The sequence below is a fragment of the Peromyscus leucopus genome, chromosome 19, assembly GCF_004664715.2.
Source record: "Peromyscus leucopus breed LL Stock chromosome 19, UCI_PerLeu_2.1, whole genome shotgun sequence".
NCBI classification, from domain to species: domain Eukaryota; kingdom Metazoa; phylum Chordata; class Mammalia; order Rodentia; family Cricetidae; genus Peromyscus; species Peromyscus leucopus.
The window spans coordinates 48,764,756-48,788,793 of NC_051079.1; the positions used below are offsets into that span (position 1 = coordinate 48,764,756).

General features: G+C 47.8%; 1 pseudogene; it reads right to left on the reverse strand.

Moving 5' to 3' along the window:
- Positions 1–16,118: 16,118 nt before the first annotated feature.
- LOC114707366 lies at positions 16,119–23,587 on the reverse strand (annotated as a pseudogene).
- Positions 23,588–24,038: the final 451 nt, after the last annotated feature.

Sequence of the window (24,038 nt, forward strand, 5' to 3'; positions counted from 1 at the left end):
CGACTCTTCTGAGTGCTGGGATTACAGACATGTTCCGATCATACCTGGCTTTCTGTGGGCAACCTTTATATCAACTGAGCTCCGTCTTCCCGCCCAGCAGTCTACCTTTTGTTTTTCTGGTTTTTGCTTTTACATTGATGGTGTTTCCAGTCCCCCACATCTCCATGATAAACAACACTCAAGGTGAACATCTTTGTGGCTTCTACTTCCATCTCATGAATTTAAAAACCTTTCTCTTGACAGATGTTGATTTTTCTCTTTATAATATTGAGAGATCATCCCTAAAAATGAAAGTCTAAGAAAGACCAAGTAATTTTTTTTGTTTTTTGTTTGTTTGTTTGTTTGGTTGGTTGGTTGGGTTTTGTTTTTTTGTTTTTGTTTTTTTTCTGAGACAGGGTTTTTCGGTGTAGTTTTGGTGCCTGTCCTGGATCTCACTCTGTAGACCAGGCTGGCCTCGAACTCACAGAGATCCGCCTGGCTCTGCCCTCCAAGTTGCTGGGATGAAAGGCGTGCACCACCACCGCCAGGCCGACTCTAAGTAATTTTCTGACGGTGACACATTTGGCTGTTTCACAGTGGACAGAAGTGTCTTTTGCAGAGGAAAGTGTGTATTCACGCCACCACTGCCCAGCACCCTTGGCCTGCACAGCCAGAGCTGCACATACCACGTGCCACCCACCCTCCTCTCTGTCGCTTCACCAAACCCTCTGCTGGCGACACCCTTCTTCCACAGAAGAGCATGTGGCCGGCAGCAAAGTGACGGCAGGGCTTGGGGCAGAGTCGGTCCTCCACCCCAAACCCTTGCTCTGCAGGACCCCTCCACCTTGCCTGGGTGCCCCGAGTGTGGGATTCCAGCTGTAGAAAACCGGCCTGCAGTCTTAAAGCCTGAACGGCCGCCGTTTGCCACTGCTTCGGACGATGGTCATCAGTCTAAATCATGTTCACCAGGCGATCTGAACAGTAAACTTCTGTCCTTCTCTGTGACGTTTTCACGTTTGATTCTGACACACACACACACACACACACACACACACACCACCCCCCTAAATGCTTGTCCTTTAAGACCCAACCAAGCATTGGCTTTTCCATTTCAAAGTGCCTCCTGGAACACTTCTTCTCCAAACTGCAGGCCAGGGTACTGTGTTTCTGTCAGGCTCTAGTGCCAGTCTCTGGCCCTGGGAGGAAGAACAGGTTCCCCCACCCTAACCCCACCCCCCCCTCCACCCTACCCCCAGTTCCTAGCATACACCAGGTATCTCATGAAAAGTTTTAAGAAGCACCTTTAGTCCCCCTGGAGATTCCTGGGTGGGAAGTGAGGGCTGGAAACCAGAGTCCTTTGCTCCTGCTCACCACAAGACCTTTCTCCCCACGCTTCCTTTGAGCTCCAGCATTTCAGGTTGTTTGAGTCTGTGTGATGTGTATGGGTAGAGGAAAGGAAAATGGGAAAGGGAGTGTGGTAAGAAGAGGAAGCCAGTGAAGGGAGGGAGGGGTAAGGGAGGGAATGGGTGGATGGAATGGGTGCAGAAAAGACAAGATGAACCGCTGAGTGGAAAGAAGAAACGCCCGATGGAACAAATGAATGGATGAGAGGGAAGAAGGGGGAAATACTTGACTGGATGGAAGGGTAGTGATGGATGGGAAAGGGGGGGAAAGGCGGCAGGAGAAAGAAGGAAACGAAGAGGAAAGGAAGGGCTATGTGTGGAGGCCACCTGTAACCTCAGCACTCCAGCGGCGGAAGCAGAGAGACTGCCAAGTCAAGGCTAACCTGGGCTACACAGAGCAGCAGCTCTGCCCCCCCCAAAAAAAAAAGGGTGCGGGGGTGACACTGGCTTGGTTGAATGGGATCCGGGCTGCCTCATCCAGAACCCCCCTAAAGAGTGATGTACCCAGGACGCACAGGCGTCCGTTCGTACGTGAAAAGGATTAAATTTGGACGGCTGGGGAGATGGCCCCGTGGAAGTCCGAGTTTGGCATCTGTTGCTGTGGCTACAATACCATGACCAAGAACATCTCGGGGCGGGGGTGTGGGGGGAGGGGAGGGTTTATTTCCATTCATCATTATGGTTCATCGTTGAGGGAAGTCAGGACAGGAACTCAAACCAGGAACCTGGAGTCAAGGACTGCAGCAGAGGCCGTGAAGGTCTGCTTGCTGATCACTGCTTAGCCCTCATGGTTTGTTCAGTTGATTTCTTCAAGAACTCAGGACTACTTTCCCAGGGGGCGGCACTGCCCACAGAGGGCCATACCCTCCCACATCAGTCATCCATCAAGAACAGGCCCACGGGCATGCCCACAGGTCAGTCCAGTGGAGACAATTCCGTAGCTGAAGTTCCTCCCTCCCAAGTGCCTCTGGTTTGTGTCAAGTTGACAGAATTGACCAGCGCAGTTGGGCAAGTGCTTGCTTTATATAAGCATAAGGACCCGAGTTCAACCTCCAGACCCAAATTTAAAACAAAAAACAAAAAACAAAAAAGCTGGGCGGGCATCATGGTGCACACTTGCCATTCCTGTGCTGTGGAGGCAGACGCAGGGGCATCAATGGAGCTTGCTGGCTGGCAGCTGAAGTTCCAGGCCACTGAGCGATCTCGGCCCCCAAAAGTGGAAGGGAGTGGGCATTGCCTGAGAACAACATCTGAGGTTGACCTCTAGCCCCTACCTATGTGTGCACACGTGTGCACCTGCACACATATATACACAGATATGTATACACACACAGACCCAAGGATTAAACTTGGGACCTGGTCAAATGGCATGGATAGCTCACCTCTACGTGACATCAGCTTTCAAAGGAGGCCTTTGCTTGCTACTTCATGGAAGAAGTAAAGTTGTATGAGGTGTAGAAAATGAACAAGAGCCGGGTGGTGGTGGTGCACGCCTTTAATCCCAGCACTCGGGAGGCAGAGGCAGGCGGATCTCTGTGAGTTCAAGGCCAGCCTGGGCTACCAAGTGAGTTCCAGGAAAGGCACAAAGCTACACAGAGAAACCCTGTCTCGAAAACAAAACAAAACAAACAAACAAAAAGGAATAAGGAAAGAGGACTCTTGAAGGGTGCTGTGAACTAGATAGACCTCAAAACTGTCTATACCAATTAACAAAAGGAGAACATAACACACATTCTCTGTTGGTTTTTTGTTTTTGTTTTTGTTTTTGTTTTTTTTGCGACAGGGCTTCTCTGTGTAGTTTGGCCTGTCGTGGAACAGTCAGTAGACCAGGCTGGCCTCAAACTCAGAGATCTGCCTGTCTCTGCCTCCCACACGGTGGGATTAAAAGTATACACCACCCCATCCAGCAGAACACACATTCTTGTCTGGATCACATGGAATGTTTTGCAGGATACACCATGTGCTAGGCTATAAAAGAAATTTCCATAAACTGAAAGGGCTCCAAGTATACAACGTGTATTCTCTGATAACCATGAAACTAGAAATGAATGATGGAAAGAAAATTTGGGGAATTCACAAATCTATAGAAATTGAACAATACACTCCTGGAGTCAGAGCCTTCAAGTTGAACCTTAAATGTCGGGAAGGATTTTTACAAAGTTAACAGAGTATTAAAGCAAGGCCTCTAGACTATTCAGGCACCAGGAGCTCCCCAGAGTGGCCGCTGTGGGCTGTGAGTGGGGGGAAGCTGGCGGGGTGGAGGTGGCGGGGTCTGTGAAGGTAGGCTGAGGCCTGAACACCACACGAGGAGCTCAGGCTTCCCTCTGCAGGGCGGAGCTGTGGCGACTGTTTTTGAACACAGAAGAAAGCTGAGCAGATAATCCTTGGTGTGTGGATCCCTGTGTTCCTTCTGTTAATTTGCTAGGTGATACAATCTTCTGAGGACACAGTGCAGACATCCAGACTCAGGGACAGAGAATTGTGAGTCAGCCATTCTGGGAAAGTGACTGTGGGAGGCTGGATAGTGACCACCGAGGGCAGCTCCTGTTTTGGATCTGTGTCTTTCATGTCATGGCTGACCAAGGATCCCCTCACTGTACCTGGGCCTTCTGTTCACTGTGTGCCAAATCTCACTCATGTCAGTAGATAAACAATTAAGAGATAAACAAATCACAGATTGACAGTTCATGGGACATTTCTGTGGCAGGATGTGTGGAAAGACCAGTTGGGGGAAATGGCTTCTCCCCTGGTGACCCCAATTTCAGTGAACCTGTTCCTATACTCATGGGACTGGTCACTCCTTCCCGCCCTCCAGCTCACAGGCGCTAGAGAGAGGGAGCCTGGCCAACTGGTATAAACTTTGGCCTCATGTTATCATTTTCCTCAGAAACTCAGAAGTGGCCAAGCAATGCAAAGGTCTTTTATGATGAAGAGGACAAAAGTCAGCTCCAGCCATTAGCCTATTGATTTCTCCTTATCACACCTTGGGCGAAATCCTTGCTCCAGTTTTACCGAGTGAAACTGATGCCTTGGGGTTATTCCAGGAGGCCCCAGAAGATGCTAAGAGGCCTTATCATAATAGCCTTGTTCTAAGAAGGAAGTTTCCTGAACTCATACCCGTTGAAGCTGTGAGTAACGAGACTCAATGTCCTTCCCCAGAGATCAGGGTGACACCAAAAGCCAGGATTCTGTCTCTCCTGGCTAGAACTTGGAAAGGATCCGGGACCCTTTCATCCAGCAATTCCTTTTCTGGGAACCTCTTGTAAGGAATAAATCTTCAGTGTGGACAAGGGGTAGGGAATGCGGTGTTATTTGCACACCCTGAAAAGTGAACTCACCACAGCATCGAGGAAGATTGATACTTGTTGCACTAGACTGTCGGCAAAGCATTTTGCCTGTATTATCACACCGGCTCCTCACAGGAGCCCTGTGTGGGAAATACACGTATTAGCCCCATTTTGTAGAGAAGGAAACAGCCTAAAGAGATTCCTCAAGATCTAACAGCTACAGCACAGAGACTGGACTTAGGACAACATCGTCTCCTGTTGTAAAACAAAGGGTAAAAATTGCTGGGTGTGACTACCCCAGGGCTCAGAGGCTGAAGGAGCCTGGGAAGCCTCATGAGACTCTACTAAAAAAAAAAAAAAAGCGGGTGGTGACAGCCGCCATTAATCCCAGCACTCAGGAGGCAGAGGCAGGCCGATCTCTGTGAGTTCGAGGCCAGCCTGTCCACAGAGTGAGTTCCAGGACAGCCAAAACTATACAGAGAAACCTGTCTCAAAAAAACAAAAACAAAAGAGCTGGAGATGTAGCTCAACTGGTAGAGTGCTTGCTTAGCATGCACAAGGCCCTGGGTTCGATCTCCAGCAACGCCTGAGCTGGGCAGTAGCACAACCCTTTAATCCCAGCACTAGAGAGGTAGAAACGTGAGGATCCGGAGTTCAAAGTCACCCCCAGCCCCATAGTGAGTTAGAGGCCTGTCTAGGTTTTTGAGACTCAGAAGCTAAATAGTCTGAGGAGATGGTATAACAATTAAGAGCATGGCATGAGCTGTTGTGCCAGAGGACCCAAGTTCCCATCCTAGCACCCAGGAATGCAGAACAGATCATACAGAAAGGATGGTTCTCAGCGGGGGGTGGGGTGGGGGGGTGGTCCCAGCACTTGGGAGGCAGATCTCTGTGAGTTCGAGGCCAGCCTGGTCTACAGAGTGAGTTCCAGGACAGTCAGGACTGTCACACAGAGAAACGCTGTCTCTAAATAAATAAATAAACAAATAATAAAGAAATAAGATGATGGCTGTCAGTAGAAGGACCCTGGGGGTCAATCTGGATCTGGCTGGAGCTGTCCCCTGGAGGTTTGGGAAAGCTGGGACCGGCCACTCCCACCTCACTCAGCCTCTACCTCGCCATGCGCAGGGAGCAGCAGAGAAGAGAAGCCAGGGCTCAGAAAGGCTCAGAAAGTAATTCCAGGAGACAGGACACATGCCACAGGCCCTAGGTGACAGGAGAGTCCGAGAGCGGTTTCCAGTGACATGTCTGGACACAGAGGCTAAGGGACAGGCGCATCTTAGGGCAGTCATACCAGTGATCCCCCTTCTGCTGACCCTTTAAAAAAGTGTTTTGTTTCCAAAAACATTACTTTTCTGATCTATATATAATATCAAAACCCAAGCACGATGCTTGTTGGATAAACAGAGCTTCGAAACAGCCTAAGTACCCCCAGGAGGACCGTGAAGCTGTCCAAAGGCCCAAATAACTCCACAGGGGGCCCCAGGGCTCTGTCAGCGAGGCTGGGCAGCTGCAGGAGGGTAATGAGACAAGCAGGGCCCGTGCCAAGGAGGCTGGAGAGATCGGGGCCAGAGGGGACTGGTGGAGGTCAAGGTCAGCCCGGCATCGCCCTGCCAGCCACCTAGAACTTAAGTCGGCGCGAAAAGTGCTGACTTTTCCAGAGACAATAATAGATAGCTCTATAAAATTTAGGCATGGTGGGAGGGCTTTCCCTCATATCTTAAATTTTTTTCTTTTGTTTGTTTTGTGTGTATATTTTAATTTCTATTAATAACATTTGAATTGGCATATTGTATGTGATCCTGGGAAAAATACTTCTTTATAAATATAGTTTCTCTTTGAAAGTTAGCTGGGAAGAAGGTTCTGTTTTTACTGCAAACATTCCCGGTTGGTTCCATGTGCTACAGTATGTTTGCTTGTTTCCACGTGTTAAATAATGTCTTATAAAAAAAATGGCAAGTACAAAATGGGGTAGAGACAAGAAAAACATTTTTTTTTTTTTTTTTTGCTTAAATGGCTTTGATCTCGTGAGTGAGAGACTTGCTTTATTACACAAGCAGGTGCTCTGGCAGAGGATGAGTCTGTTTCCAAAGATGAAGTTCATCCTAGCAGGTATGAGTACAGAGGTGGCGTCCACCGCCACAGTTAGGACCATGGTGCGGCCGCGCTGGCCTGGTCTCTCTGTTCCCAGTTGCCAGATCAGAAGAAAAAGAAATTTAAGACAGTCTCACTGAGTAGCCTTGGCTGGCCCCGTAACTTACCCTGTAGACAAGGCTGGCCTCAGATTCACAGAAATCTGCCTGCTTCTGCCTCTTTTGGGTGCTGGGATTAATGCCAAGTGCCATCCCACCCTGTGACAACAACTACTTCCACCTCCTCCTTCTCTTCTTCTCCTTCTCCTTCTCCTCCTCCTTCTCTTCTCCTTCTCCTTCTCCTTCTCCTTCTTCACATTTATTTAGTGTGTGTGCGTGTGCGTGTGCGCGTGCGCGTGTGCGCACACCCGCATGTGCACACATGTGCCACAGGACATCTCTGGAGAATAGAGAACAAACTCCAATAGTTGGCCCTCTCCTTCTACAACTCAGGTTCTGGATATTAAGTTGTCAGTCTTGGAGGCAAGTACCTTAATCCACAGAGCGACCTTGCCAGCCCGGGGAAGACCTTTCTTGCTGGTTTTCATTCACTTTTGTAGAGAATCTTTGCATGTATAAGTGCATGTGTGGCGGGGTGGTGGTGGCGCACGCCTTTAATCCCAGCACTGGGGAAGCAGAGGCAGGCAGATCTCTGTGAGTTTGAGGCCAGCCTGGTCTACAGAACTAGTCCAGGACAGGCTCCAAAGCTACAGAGAAACCCTGTCTCGAAAAACCAAAAAAAAAAAAAAGTGCACGTGTGTTTGCTCTGTAGCAATCAGGTGTTTATCGTGGGTCTCATTAACAGTGGCACTGAGTTATGCCATCAAATATCTAGGGCATCTTTCCATAGGACATGTGGAGCTGTGTCGGTTGGGAATTCTGCTGATCTGGAGTCCTTCCTGGTGTTATCAGAAACCCTTGCGGCTCCCAGCCTGACATCAGCAGGGCCTTCATCGTCATGGGCGGGGTGGGGCGCAGTTCAAAGGCTGGCTTTCCTCCTCTCTCCCTCCTTCACCGACTCCCTTCCACCCTCCCGCTCTGCTCTCTCCTTTCTTTCCCCCTTCCTTCCTTCTCTTTTCTTTTTGCTGTTCTTTCTTACGTGTGTAATGCACGCATGTGTGTGTGTATGTGTGTGCACAAGCGCTCATCCTTGTGTGCACGTGTAGAAGCCAAAGGTCAGCATCAGGCACCATTCATCGTTCTTGGTCATTCTCCTCCTTATGCATTTTCATTTTCTTTTTAAAATCATTTTTAAAAGTTTCACAGATGTGCATCATGTTTATATCGCTTCCGCCCCCTCCTCCCTCCACTCCCCTCCTGTGGGCCCCCTCACAAATTCATGGCCTTTTTTTCTTTAATAATTATTCATGCATACTTGTTATTATTATATTTAATTATTTATATATAAGTTAGTAAGTACATAAATACAACCTGCTGAGTCCATTTAGCATTGCTTGTCTATATACACGATTTAGGGCCGATTGTTTTGTAGTGGGTAACCAAGTAGGGAGCTCTTCCCTGGGGAAGGCTGATTCTCCTTCAGTAGTCATTTTTTTAAAAATATAGATGCAATTTATTTATATATTTTTATCTTTTTTTTTTGGTTTATCGAGACAGGGTTTCTCTGTGTAGTTTTTGTGCCTTTCCTGGAACTCACTCTGTAGCCCAGGCTAGCCTCGAACCCACAGAGATCCGCCTGCCTCTGCCTTCCGAGTGCTGGGATTAAAGGCATGCACCACCACTGCCCGGCTCTATATATTATTTTATAATTTAACTTAATTTCACATGTCAACCATGGATTCCCCCATCCCCCCTCCTCTCACGCCCCAGCCCTCCTCCCCAACCCACCCCCCCACTCCCACCTCCTCCAAGGCAAGATCTCCCCTGGGCAGTCAGCCCAGCCTCGTAGACTCAGCCAAGGCAGGTCCAGTCCCCTCCTCCCTACACCAAGGCTGAGCAAAGTGTCCCAGCATAGGCCCCAGGCTCCAAAAAGCCAGCCCATGCACCAAGGACAGGTCCTGTCTCCACTGCCGGGGTCCTCCCAAACAGTTCAAGCTAATCGACTGTCTCACTTATCCAGAGGGCCGGTCCAGTTCCATGGGGGCTCCTCAGCCATTGGTTCACAGTACTCATTTCTAATGCAGCTTTTTGTCTAGGAGCGGGGTTTTGTGAGACTTCTCCCATCCACACTGGCATGTCGTCCAGTATTGTCATTATTCAGGTCTTATTTAGACAGTCATATTGTTGAGAGTTCTTGGGTGCAGCTCCCCTATCATGCATAGAAAACACTGTCTCGCGGGAGATTTTTCTGGTCCTCCAACTCTGGTGATCTTTCTGCCTCTTCTTCGGAGATGTTCCCTGAGCCCTAAATGTAGGTAGGGCTTGTGTTATAAATGCATTGGTTGGGGCTGGGCACCCCATGGGCAGCGGTTGTCTGTATTTTGATCTGTTGTGGTTTTCTGTAATGGTCTCTGTCTGCTGTAAAAAAGGAGCTTTTCTGATGAGGGGTGAGAGCCACACTTACCTGTGGGTGTAAGGATAAGTATTTAGAATGCAGTTGGGAATTATACTGGTTTGCAAAGTGGCAGGGTTAGGTTTTCTCCTAGGTTCCATGACCTCACCAGCCATGAATAGTTTGGCCATGTTTACAGTACCAGGTATGGATTCCCTCCTGCTGTGGGGTCTTAAGTCCAATTAGACAGTTCTTGGTCACCCCCAAGATACAGTGCATCTTTGGTGATATTTTGGCATTCTGGTCATTGTTGTGGTTCGTAGGTGTCGCAGCTGGGTAGGACTATTGTTTAGCTTCCTCCCTGTGAGGCCCTTTCTGGTACTACGAAAGGTAGTTCAGGGACACAGGTCCTGGATCATACCCAGTTTGACTCCTGTGTCTGAAGTCTATGGTGTTTTCAGCAAGAGGGTTGGTTTTACCCTCGAATTCTGGGAGGCAACTGAGGGCAATGGTAGCAGCCTGTATTGTTTTGGGGTGTCTGGGACTCCCTTGGCCAACAACTCAAAGGGAGGACTCTCATGCTTGGCACCCAGAGTTTTGTTAGGTAGTCCACGGCTCTCGAGGGGAGCATTATGACCCTGTGTGGTGGAACCTCACTGAAACTGTGGAGTGTGGGTGTGTGTGTGTGTGTAGGTGTGTGTAACTCACATACACTTGCATGTCATTTTAGGTAAATACTAAACAGTGTGGTTCCCTGTGGCTCTTTCAAACATCCTTAGTGTTATTTCTCTCTCCTCCCTCCCCCTCTCTCTGTATTGCCTCCCCTTCCCCTCCCCAGGTAAAATCCCTCCCTTTCATCATCCCTCCTTCCTAGCCTTCTTCCCCCTCCCTCCCCCCACTCTCCCCCCCCTGTCAGATCCAGGTATTCTCCCCACCCCTTCCCCCATGGTCTCTTTCTACTTTCCTGGTTTCTGTGGTTATTCCAGGTCATATCCTCACATCTGGAGATTTGGAGCTAGGCACCACAAATAAAAGACAAATGCGATGTTTGTCTTTCTGCATCTGGGTTACCACCCTTGATATTATATTTTCCTGTCCCGTCCATTTATCTGCAAGAATCATGATTTCTATTTTTTTTTTAACCATTTTCAACATTAAGGTTTATTTTTTCTCTCTCTAGGATCAACTTAAATAATTAACAGAATATATCAGTGAGTGTTCATTCAGATAATGTTTTCTCTGCTTCTAAGTGGCTACCCACCCTATATTTCTAAACAGGATTTCTCGCCTAGAGCTCACTAGAGTTTCCATAGAGTAAGTGGCCAGCAAACCTCCAGAATCTGCCTCCTCAGCACTAGCAACACAGGAGTGTGGTGGTGGAGTAAGCACGGCCCCCATAGGCTCGTGGATTTGAACACTTAGTTATCAGGGAGTGGGTATACTTAGAAGGATTAGGAGATGTGGCCTTGTTGGAGTAGGTGTGGACTCATTGGAAGAAGTGTGTCACGGGGGGTGGGGGGTGGGGTTTGGGGTTTCAAAATCACAAGCCAGGCCCAGCGTGTCTCTCTCTCTCTCTCTCTCTCTCTCTCTCTCTCTCTCTCTCTCTCTCTCTCTCTCTCTCTCCTGGTGCCTTCGGATCCAGATGTAGAACTGTCAGCTGCCATGTCTGCTGCATGCTGCCATGCTCCCTGCCATAAGGGTGGTGGACTAAACCTCTGAAACTGTAAGCAAGCCTTAGTTAAATGCTTTCCTTTATAAGAGTGGCCGTGGTCATGCTATCTCTTCACAGCAATAGAACACTGACGGAGACAAGGATACCCTGCCAGCTGTTAACATGTGTGGGTGCTGGGAATCCCACCAGGGGCCTCAGGCCCAGCAAGCGTGTTACACACTCAGCCATCTCTGCAGCGCTTGGTCCGGATTTTTCTCCTTTTGATTTCATTGACTTATTAATGTGGGAGGGGGCATGCTTTTGGAAGTCAGAAGACAACTTTTGGGAGGGAGGTCTTTCCTTCTGCCGTGGGTTCTGGGGATTGCACAGAAGGAACCTTGCCTACTGCACCGCCTTGCCGACCCCTTCCTTGTTCTAGCTTTTTTTGTTTGTTTGTTGGTTTTTTTTTTGGTTTTTGTTTTGTTTTGTTTTGTTTTGTTTTGTTTTGTTTTTCGAGACAGGGTTTCTCTGCGTAGCTTTGCGCCTTTCCTGGAGCTCACTTGGTAGCCCAGGCTGGCCTCGAACTCACAGAGATCCGCCTGGCTCTGCCTCCCGAGTGCTGGGATTAAAGGCGTGCGCCACCACCGCCCGGCAGGACTTGTTCTAGCTTTTTAAAATAAAGTTTGTTGTGTCTTCTTTCCCACTCTGATTGCTAATGCAAAAATATGCTTTCTGTAAACTATGCAGACTGTAAAAACTGGTGAAAAGGCACACACACACACACACACACACACACACACACACACACACACACCCGCATATACAGTCAGCTAACATTCGATTATCTGTCCTGGTGGTTATTTTTTTCTAGATTAGACACATTTTTTCTCCATTTTAACCACTTAAAAGAGTGCAACTCGGTGAACTCAGCATGTTCGCGATACCACACAACCACCACCATTACCTAGTTCTAGACATTAGAGTGTTGTCATGTCCCCAGGAGGAAGCTGCACTTTTTAATGCTATTCCCGGTCCCCCTGTCCCCAGCCCCTGGCAACCACCACTCTGCTGTCTGTCTCCATGGGTCACAGTGCCGGGTGTTTCCCGTGAACGACACCAGGCAGCATGTAGCTTTTTGCATCTCTCTCCCTTCACCTAACACAACGTGTTCAAGACCAATGCATGCTGCAGCGAGAATCAGTTCTCCGTTCCGTTTTAGAGTCAAATAATGCTCCATGGCGTGGATACACCCTGTTTCATTGCTCCACTCATCAGCTGAGGTGCCTTTGAATCGTATTTCTTTTCTTTTCTTTTTTTAATTTATTTAACTTTATTTTATGTGTGTTGGTATGAAGGTGTCAGATTCCCCTGGAACTGGAGTTACAGACAGTTGTGAGCTGCCACGTGGGTGCTGGGCATTGAACCCGGGTCCTCTGGAAGAACAGCCAGTGCTCTTAACCACTGAGCCATCTTTCCAGCCCCTCTGAATCATTTTTCACCCTGGTACTCTTGTGAATCGTTTGTGCGAGCGTGTGTGTATACTTTTTTTAATTTGAAGGCCATTGTCGATTCTAGGGGTTGACAGTTGAGGTGGGATTGCTGGGGGGCAACGGTCGGCCTATGCTTGACTTACTGAGGAAGCCACAGACTAGTCAGGCCAGGGGCTGTGCCACTCTGCCTTCCTGTCAGCAAAGCCCGGGGCTCCTCGCCAGCCCTTGCTAGTGCCCTGTGCTCTGGGCATGCCGGGGTGGCTTCTTGTGGTTTGGAATTGGGCTTCCCTGATGACAGTGTCAGTCAATGTCTTTTCACACCCTTAATGGCTATTTGTTTATCTTCCCTAGAGAAAATTTATTCGAGTCTTTGGTTGTTTGCATTTTCTGGTTGAGTTGTGAAAATTCTTTCCGTATTCCAGATCTTTCTATAATCAAACATATAATTTTCAGATACATTTCTTCCACTCTCTGGGTTTCCTTGAAACAGGGGTGCTTTTTATACAAAATTTTAAAATTTCAATGAAGTCTGATTTATCTGTTTGTGTGTGTGTGTGTGTGTGTGTGTGTGAGAGAGAGAGAGAGAGAGAGAGAGAGAGAGAGAGAGAGAGAGAGAGAGAGAGAGAGAGAGAGAGAGAGAGAGAGAGAGAGAGAGAGACTTTTGGTCTAAGAAACTATTAGCTCTTCTGGAGTCTTCTAAAAGTGTCTAGCCCCAGCTAGCCTCGGTTTTGAGTTGGTTTTGTGTATGGTGTGAGGTAAGGTCCAGTCTCCTCCTCTTGCTGTTGCTATCCAGTAGCCTAGCACTATTTGTGGAAGAAACTCTTACTCTCTTCAATGGCCTCAGAGGTACCTGCTTGAAGACCAAGCGACCCCAGCTGCATGCGCTTCCTCTGGGCTCTCAATTGCCGGATTGTTTACTTGCTGCTTTTAAGAAAGGATGCGTCCCAGGCTGGCCTCAAACTCACTGTGTAGCAAAGGATGCCCTAGAACTTGTGATCTTCCTGCCTTCACCTCTAGAGTGCTGGGCTTGAAGTGTGTTCCTTTTCTTCAGTCTTCATACAGTGTTTTAAACCAATATTTTCTTACTTGGCTGATAATGGGCATCTTTCTATATTAGCATAGAAGGAAAAGAATCATTTTATGCCATTTACTGGATGTCCTACAATTAGTTTCAACGATCTCTGATTATTAACTATCTTGATCACTTCAAAATTTTAACTGCCAGAAATAAGGCTACAATGGGTTTCCTTCTAATGTGCATCCCTGTGCACTTATCTAATTATTTCCTTTGGAGGAAGTCCCAGAAGCCAACTTATTAGGTCAAAGGAGAGGCATTCTTTTAAAGCTTTGACGGATGTTTCCAAATTTTTCTCCCAAAATATCAGAACACCACCTTCTCTGAACAGCATTTGGAGGTGCCTGTCACCCAAGCAGAACCCAGACACCTTTTCCCCAATGTCACTTACAGGCAAAAATGCCGGGAGCCCTGACACACTCCTTCACCGGACAGTGAGTGTGAGCAGGGCCGTGACATTGCCTATCGGCAGAGGCAGCCTCCTCTCAGGCCTGCAAGTCCGTCAGCCAGTCACTTGGGATTCTTACTGCCAAGACACTTTGTCTGCCATTTGGGGTTCTGTCTGTCATCTGTCCATTGTTCCTTCTAGACTTCAAGCAGCCAAGGGGACAGATACTATCTGGCTTATTCCCTGTGTGGATTTCATGTCTTATGAAGTACCCAGGACAGGGCATTTCTCATAACATGTAAAAGTAACTGTTAGGATGGGGCCAAGACAGCTTACCAGTGAGGGATGACGGTGACGAGGGTACTTTCCCTTTTTGTATCTCTAATGTCAGCACAAGTCTTTGTCACCCAGCAGCTGTTCCCTGTCTGTTAACCGAATAAATGAGAGCAACTCGCACTGGAGTCTCAATGGTGGGAACCATGCCCTCCTCCTTGCCACATTCACTTGCTGACATGCATTCCAATGCTGTTTCCCTCGGCGAGTCTATAGTCACGGTCCCTTTGGCTCCTGGGCTGCAGCCATTTTTCTGCAGCCAAACCAAAGGATGCACCGTGTCCCCCAGCACCCTGAAATAATTGTCCAGTGGAGAGAAGCAGGGAAGGGATTGCCCCTCAAGGGCTCACTTAGCTCCCTTTGCTTGGATGTGGTTCTCTGGGCTGGAGTCAGCAAGGAAGCTATTTTTGACTAAGTGGCTACCTACACTCGCATGCCCTCAGCAATTCAGGCCAAGGTCATTGAACTTAGTTCATCAAAGACACTTGAGCGGCCAGTGATCTCCTTCCCTGGGGTCCCTTCAGAGAGAAGAACTGGGAGGGGCATGCTCATGATGGTTCTGGCCCTCACTGCAAAGCCGTGCAGCATCCCTGGGAGGTTACCTCTTCCTCTGTTGTTGCCATGGAACCTGAACAGGATTATTGTAGTAGTCACCTTTTTCAATTTTGTTTTTTTAATTAGTACTTGAGGAGGGGCTATGATGAGTATGTTGCCTGGTGGCCAGACCGCTCTGTGGATTCTGGGGATCAAACCCAGATCACCAGACTTTTGAGGCGTGTACTTTGACCGAGTGAGCCATCTCATCACCCCCAAGCTACTTTTCTTGTTGCTCTGACCACTATAACAAGAAGTAACTTCAATAGGAAAGGTTTACTTGGGCTCCCATTTTTAAAAGGCAACCGGGACTCGTGATGGAATCCAAAGGGCTACCTAAACCCTTTCCCTCCAGCTCTGCCATCTGCCACACACACACACACACAGCCTTGCTCTGGGGCCAGCTACACTCCATGCATGCAGCTTTCCTTGGCTTGATGCTCCATAGTCCTGGCATCTCCAACATGCTGGAGCTGCAACTTGAGTTTTAACGCCACCCTGTCCATACCATGGAGCCTCCTTGCAGAGATTCCAACCCTGCCACGCATTGCCTGCCTTTGACAGCTCCCTGGTACGTGCCACCATGACTCACTCACTTTTTCACCTTTCATACCAGCAAAAACAGTACCATGCAGACAATGCTGTTAAGTTCCGCTGCTAGATGGAGACACACCCATGCTCCCTTAGGCCAACTCTGTAATGGCCTTTGCATGCCTTTGGTGATAGACTCTAAAACACTTTGCTCAACAGTTGGCTTTTTTGATCAAGGACTTCTTCGGCAACAATTGAAGTTCCTCTTCTCTCTCCTGAAATGAACTTGCTTTTTCGCTAGATGGACACTGATGGGGGAAGTCATGTCCTCAAGGCATCATTTTTATTGCCCCAGTGCAGAGTGAGAGACTTATCATGGCTGTCGCTAACCTCTTCAGCAAGTAGCGTTGCTTTTGAATGCGAACCAGTCATGTCTGTAACTTTGAACTCTGCCGTGTTCTCGCTGGACTGCACATTTTCCATGACTTTCTGCCCCGTTTGTCGTTGTTTTCATTGTGTGCGTGGATCAGAGCGATGAACAGTAACAATGATACAGCCCGCATGCCATCACATCTTGAAATTTCCTCCACCAAACAATTTAGTACCTTATTTCTTTGCCCCTACGTTCCCAAACTTGATTTAAGGGAAAAAAAAAAAAAAAAAAAAAAAGCCATGTTGATAAACCTTCAGAACATAGTCAATCTTCTCGGATTCCTCCCTTGAAAATGTGACATGTGATTTCCAAACATAGGCTGGTGCACACAGTTCCCATTGGACTGTTCAGGTGGGAAATCCTAACATGCTCATAGTCCAGCATTCCCCAGTCTATGGTCAGTCTTTGACTCAGCGATCATTGTCTGAACAGCTCCATCAAGTTTTACTGCAGATTCTGAGCAGCGTCCTGAATTAGCTCCTGCATTAAAACCAAGAATGTGTTCGTCTAAAGCAACAGATAAGCCCTCTTTTGTTGGATTTGCTTTAGCAATTACATTCTGTGTTAGACAACCCCTGAATGAAAATACAAATTGCCTTAAACATCACTAGGTAAGCATCTGGACCCAGAATCTGAAGAAGGTTAGCCAGAGTCATTACACTAGCCTTAAAATCAGGATTATTGACGGCCAAGTCATCAATGGCTCTGCACTTTTAGTTGGATTGTCCATATTGTTTGTATCATCAGGTACTAAGTCCTTGTGTTTCTCACCATCATCTCCATATTCAAGTTCCACAGCTAACCTAAGTAGCCAGTCAACTTACCGCAGACCCTGAATCTTGAAGAACAGCGAGTATCTCCAATACATTTTGTTGTTATTGTTGTTGTTTTTCGAGACAGGGTTTCTCTGTGTAGTTTTGGTGCCTGTCCTGGATCTCGCTCTGTAGACCAGGCTGGCCTCGAACTCACAGAGATCTGCCTGGCTCTGCTTCCCGAGTGCTGGGATTAAAGGTGTGCACCACTGCCCGGCTTCCAATATGCTTTTCAAAGAACTCGGCCCAGTCATTGCTGTGGATATTTCTGAGTTACCCCGATCTTCCGTCTTTACTGTCTGTTTTTCTGGTTTTCAAGCCAAACAATACAGTTTCTAAATTCTGTTTCATCTTTGCAGTTGAAGCCCATGGGACTGTGGTCGTCCAGGGCTGTGAATTTACATCAGAGCACGGTCCCTGCTGTTCACACTAGCCACCTAGGTGCCAGGACAGGAAAAGCCAATCCCTTACTTTTTAATTCAGCCCCATTCCAATTCTCAGTAGAGAGGCAGAATGTAGTCATATGCTTTGCCAGAGCACAGCAGGAATAAGTCTAGCTCAGTGCTCGATGGAATCCTTGTTCCCCTCTGAAATCTCATGTGTCAGGCCTCCGCTGTCTATTTCTCTCCACATTCTAGTCTTCCAAAGTTCCACCAGAATGGCCAATGAAGACTTTCCAGAGTTTTTCTAGTCTGCAGCGCCAAATTCTTCCACATTCCTCCGGCAAACCAATTCCAAAGGCTTATAAACCGTATGGTCTGATTTATCACAGCAATCCCCCCACTCCCAGTACTGGTTTTCTATATTAGCTTGTGGTGAGATTTTGTTTGTGTTTTTGTTGTTGTTGTTGTTTTGTTGTTGTTTTTCGAGACAGGGTTTCTCTGTGTAGCTTTGCGCCTTTCCTGGGACTCACTTGGTAGCCCAGGCTGGCCTCGAACTCACAGAGATCCGCCTGGCTCTGCCTCCCGAGTGCTGGGATTAAAGGCGTGCATCACCACCACCCCGGCTTGTTTGTGTTTTAACAAATAAATCTTACCTGAAGATTAGAAGGCAGAGTTAGCCACTAGGGGCCAGGCAGTGGTGGCACACACCTTTAATCCCTGTGCTTGGGATCTCATGCCTTTGATTCCAGCACTTAAGGAGGAGGAAGCTGGCAGTGATATGTCTGGGTGGAGAGAGGGAATGATAAGGCAGGGTGGAGACAGGAACTCGGCCCTTTCAGTCTGAGGATTCCTAGAGGTAAGAAGTCTTGCTAGTGGCTGGCTGCTCTGTTTCTCTGATCTTTCAGCTTTCACCCTGATATCTGACTCCACGTTTTTATTATTAAGACCAATTAGGATTTGTGCGACATTAGCTAGTGTTCTTGTTGTGACCAAATAGCTGTTAATAAACAGCGTGCAGGAGGAAGGATGTGATAGTTTTAACCATCGACCTGACAGAATCTAGAACCACCAGGGAAGAGGGTCTCCATGAAACACTGTGTAGCGCAGGTTGGCCTGCGTATCTCTGAGATATCTGTGGGAAATGCTCTTGATTGTGTGAACTGCTGTGCCGCACCCCTACACAGCAATCCCAGAGTTTGGGTCATGGACTGTATGAAACCGAGCACAGCTGTGCATTCATTTACTCTAGGCTCCTAACTGTGTGCATTCATTTACTCTGGGCTCCTAACTGTGGGCCTGACTTGCTTCTTCAGGTCCCTGCTGCCATGGCTTTCCTGCTATGATGGACTGTACAACCTGGAATTGTGAGGTCAGATAAACTCTTTCTCTCATAATTTTTTTTTTTTTTTAAATCAGGGTGTTTTATCACAGCAACAGGAAGGGGAGCTGTATTAGTTATGTTGTGTTGCTATGACAAAATGTCACGCCTAAGAGCAGCTATAGAAGGGTTATTTGGGCTTAGGATTCCAGCCGGAGAAGGGTCTATCACGGCAGGGAGACAGCAAGCTGCAGGCATGGTGGCCAGGGCAGGAAGCTGAGAGGTCACATCTCAGTGCAAGCACAGGAAGTGGGGACACTGAGCTAGAGGTGGCACGTGGCTGTCAGCTCCCAAAGCCCACCCCCACTGATGAACTTTCTCTAGCCAGCCTGTGCCTCCTCAAGACCCTATAACCTTCCCAAACACTGACACCAGATAGGTTCAAATACCCAAGCCTGTGGGGAGCACGTCTTATTCAAACGACCGCCAAAACCAACAGGAAAGGTTTATGTTTGACCCACAATTCACGAAAGAGCCCTAGCATCGTAGTGGAGAAGTCACAGCAGCTGGAGCAGCTGGCTGGTCACGTTGTGTCTGCAGTCAGAAAGCCGAGAACAGACAGGAAGTGGGACCGGTCTGTAAAGCCTCAAGGGCCAGACTCTGGGGAGCTGACTTGTCAGTCAAGAGAATTTGCTGCTTTTCCAGAGGACCTGAGTTCAGTCCCCAGCACACACATCAGGCAACTCACAATCACCTGTAACTCCGAGTCCAGGTATTTGATGCATTCTTCTGGTCTCTGAATGTGTAGAATACAGAAACAGACAGACAGACAGACAGATTAAAAAACAAAAGCTCTCAAGGTCCACCTCCAGTGACCCACTTCCTCTAGCTAGGCTCCACCTCTTAAAGGTTATGCAACTTCCCAAACCAGCACCACAGCTGAGAACCAAGCACGTCAGACTATAGGAGACATTGCACATGCAAACCACAGTTGTGACCCCAGGAAGGAAGGTGTGGAGACACTGTCCCGCCTCCTCTTTAAAAACACAGATGTGTGAGCTGTAGGCACTCAGGAACTGTATATGAGGAAGACAGACCTCTTCTAAAAGAAACCCACATTTTAGTTGTTTAGGTGTTTTTGTTTTGTTCTAGGGTTTTTTTTTTTTTTTTTTTTTTTTTTTTTTTTTTTTTTGGTTTTTCGAGACAGGGTTTCTCTGTGTAGCTTTGGTGCCTGTCCTGGATCTCACTCTGTAGACCAGGCTGGCCTCGAACTCATAGAGATCTGCCTGGCTCTGCCTCCCAGGTGCTGGGGTTAAAAGCATGAGCCACCACCGCCCGGCTCTTTCTTTCTTTCTTTCTTTCTTTCTTTCTTTCTTTCTTTCTTTCTTTCTTTCTCTCTTTCTTTCTTTCTTTCATTTCTTTCCTTTTTCTTTTGAAATGGGTTTTATGCAGGCTGGTCTCAGACTCATTTATATAGTTGAGGACCTTGAGCTTCTGATCCTCCAGCCTCCACCCCACAAGTGCTAGAATTATAGGCATGTACCACCACACCCAGCAATAAACCCACATTTTAATCTCAACTTTACTGGAAACAGATAGAACAGAATTCGAGGCCCTCGGGACTTAAATTCCAAATGCTTTCTTAGCCTACTAAGCAAGCCCTTAGCCTGACACATAATAGATGCTCACTAAATATCCACAAGTGGAATTTGCTACATGTTTCATCATGCTTCACTGTACACCAACCACCTGCTAACTCCAGGTCCTCCTGGTGAGCCTCTTCTCCTTTACATGCACCAACCTCTCCTACTGGGTAATGTGCACATTCAGGGTTCATGGCCCAAATGGAAACCCAGTATCTCAACACTACCTCGCCAGATCCCCTTAAATGGAGTATGTTATCCTTTGATCTGTATTTTCCTAGTAAAGTGCTCACACTATGCTTTGAGTTTCTTTTCTTTCTTTCTTTTTTTTCCAAGATAGGGTTTCTCTGTATAATAGACTAGCTGTTCTAGACCTCACTCTGTACACCAGGTTGACCTCAAACTCACAGAAATTAGCCTGCCTCTACCTACTAAGTGCTGGGACATTGTGGAACAGAATATTCATTTAATAAATAATGGAGTACTTTTATCTGAACTTGCCCAATACAAATAGACTGGATAGTGTAAATGTAATTCTTCCTTAATAATTGTTCTTATTGCATATAGTCTTACTATGTTAAAGTTAAAACCTTTCTTTTTATTTAGGTAGAAAAAGAGGAAATGTTGTGAAATATTACTTTATGTAAAGATGTGTTACATTTGTTTATGTTGCAGACTATTGCTTTAACTATGTAAAAGTGTGCTACATTGGTTTATGCTGCATTTGTTTAACCATGTAAAGATGTGTTGCTTTGCCTGCCTAAGGCACCTGATTGGTCTACTAAAAAGCTGAATGGCCAATCGCTAGGCAGAAGAGGGGTAGGCGGGGCCGGCAGGCAGAGAGAATAAGTAAGAGGAGAAATCTAGGCTCAGGAGGGCAAACAAGGGAGAAAGAGAGGGAGATGCCCAGGGCCAGCTAGCCAGGCAGTTGCCAGCCAGGCAGCCATGGAAAAAGCAAGAAAAGTAGGACATACAGAATGAAAGAAAGGTAAAAATCCCCAAGGGAAAACATAGACAAAGAGAAACAGGTTAAATTAAGTTATAAGAGCTAGTGGGACAGGCATAAGATAAGGCCGAGCAACTAATCAGAAGTCTCCATGTCATGATTTGGGGGCTGGTTGCCCAAAAGAAAGCCTGGTACACTGGGATTAAAGGCATGCTACACCACCACTGCCCAGCATGCTTTGAGTTTTCTTTCTTTCTTTCTTCCTTCCTTCCTTCCTTTCTTTCTTTTTGTTTTGTTTTGTTTTGTTTTTTGAGACAGGGTTTCTCTGTGTAGCTTTGTGCCTTTCCTGGAACTCGCTTTGGAGACCAGGCTGGCCTCGAACTCACAGAGATCAGCCTGCCTCTGCCTCCCCGAGTGCTGGGATTAAAGGCATTTGTAGAGGTCACAGGACAGTCTTCAAGAGTCAATTCTCTCTCTCCACTGCGGATTCCAAGGATTGAACTTGGGTCACCAGCCCAGCACAGTAAGTCATTCACCCACTGAGCATCTCACTCACTCAGGAAGACCACATTCAATATTTTTTTTTTTGTTGTTGTTGTTTTTTGTTTTTCGAGACAGAGTTTCTTTGTGTAGCTTTGCGCCTTTCCTGGAACTCACTTGGTAGACCAGGCTGGCCTCGAACTCACAGAAATCCGCCTGCCTCTGCCTCCCGAGTCCTGGGATTAAAGGTGTGCGCCACCACCGCCCGGCCACGTTCAATATTTTAAGACCTCATTTCAGATGCTTCCATTAAGCACCTCCCTGCATACTCCCCTCACAGAAAAGGGAGCTCTCAGAGCCCTTGGAATAGAAGAGACATGAGGATCTCCACCGGTCACCTTCCTAGGAGCTGTCCTTCCTCTTCTTGGTTTAATTTAGAATCTCCCATAGTAGGTCTAAGAAGCCCCACCGCCTGGTCTTGGTTGGTTGCTATAGTCTTGACTCACATTGGGCCAGTCACTCCCGACTGCTCCATTCAACACAGTTCAGTATTCCACCTGAGGTGGCCAGTGTATTTCTGGCTTAGGATTCGTGGAGTTTGCATTAGAGACAGCTTCTGGGAGATGCTCTCCGTTGTCTCCAGCCTCAATGGACACTGTGGTCTGCCATAAGAAAAGGGCATGCGCAGAGAGGCAGACACAGCTGATGGAGAAGGTGTCCTGGAGAGCCCTGCATTTTAAGGGGTCTTTGGGCCTGGTCACCCTGGGCTTCTCCTCCTCCCCGGTTCTCCAACTTGCCTTCAGATTCCATGTGCCGACAAACCCTCCCCCGTGGAGAAGAATGTCTGTCACTTGCTGTTGGGAGCTCCTAACAGGCACACAGCATGCTGTGGACCTAAGACCACGTCTATAACAGCACACCTATTTCATTTCCTCTGAGCAGGAGGGTAGTGTCCGGATTTCCATGTTTAACTGATTCCCTGTCTTTGGGAATATTGACTGTGCTGAGCAGTGCTTTGTAGACCTCTTCCTGAATTCATCTTTGCTCATACACACTGCTTCATTAGAATGGCTTCTTAGCTAGGGATTGTTCTGCAAAAGGCATTTCACATTGAAAGGCTTCTGGTGGCTTCCGTGCCCGGCGACTGTTGCCTCCCTCAGGGCTTCGTGCAGTAACATCATTTTAAACTGAGTTGCTGCTATGTGTGACCCTTGTCGGTCCTTTGGGAGAAGGGTACAGGTTTGGTATCTGGTTTGCCTGTAACTGTGCCCAAAATTCAGTTGAAAAGTAGGTGTGGGGTCAGCTGTGGTCACGAGTATTTTCAAGGGATTTGGTAAACATGGAGCATGTCCCTAAACGCCCAGTGGACTCTGGTCTTGCTGGGTGTGTATTACGGACAAAGCTAGACACCGCTTCACGGCCGCTGGCTGGGACTCGTGGGTTTAGTCCAGATGGAGAAGGAACATGGCTCAGAGGACACATCTGAAGGAACATGGCTCAGAGGACACATCTGACGTGACTCCAGAGAACAGGGCTGGGAGCTCAGGGAACAAGCTGATCAACCCTCAAATGCCCCATGCTGGGGGAACAAAGGAAGGAAAGGCACACACAGTCCCCTCTGCCCTGGGCTCACAGCCTGTTGCCAAAGAATAGGTGATGGTAAGAGCAAAGGTCACGTGAGGTCAGTGCTGGTGGCTCACCCTGGTCTACGACACCTTCCTGAAAGCTGAGGCACATGCTGGGAAGTCCAGAACAAGCCAAGCCTGTTTACAGCTAGAAATCAGAAAGAACCAGAGCAGCCAGTGGGCAGAAAGTCTCACCGGGTTGAAACATAGAGTCTACCAACGGCTGAAAGCGGTAGAGATGACGATACTCTAAAAACTCTCACCTCAGGGCCAGGGGAGAGCTCTGAGGGAACATAGCAAGGGAGACGTACCATCTTGTTCTTCAGGGGAGGCAAGAACAAGGATACTAGTAGAGCCAGTGTCTCTGGTCACGGTGGCCTGTCTCAGATCCAAGACTGTCTGAAAACTTCTCTGCCTGGTCCACTGATACCCACCCCTACCCCTCTCAAACGTGCCCTCCCATGGTCTGATCTCCTGCCATATCGACTCTATCAGCTTTTTGTTGTTGTTGCTGCTGCTGTGGCAATATTCCTGAGAGGAATAATTTCAAGGGGCACAGGTTTGTTTTGGCTCACGGTAAGTGTCTCTTGTTGGTAGACTCCATTGCCTTGGGGGCCTGTGGTGAGCAACATGGCGTAGGGAAAGGCATCACAGGGCAAAGCTGTTCACCTCATGGTGGCCTAGAAGCAGAGGGTGAGGAGAGTCAGGGATAAGAAACACCCTTCCAGCTGGGTAGTGGTGGCGCACGCCTTTGATCCCAGTGCTAGGGAGGCAGAGGCAGATGGATCTCTGTGAGTTCGAGGCCAGCCTGGGCTACAGAGTGAGTTCCAGAAAAGGTGCAAAGCTACACAGAGAAACCCTGTCTCGAAAAACCAAAACCAAAACCAAAAAAAAAGAACCAACCAAACAAAAACACCCTTCAAAGACACAGCTCCAGTGATGCACTTCCTTAACTAGGCCTCATTCCCTGATAGCCCAATGGCCTATGAAGTCAATAGGTTAATCTGTGGAGGTCAGAGCCTTCGTGTTCCAATCACCTGACAACCACCTGTCAATCACCTGACAGTGTCAGCAGCTGGGGAC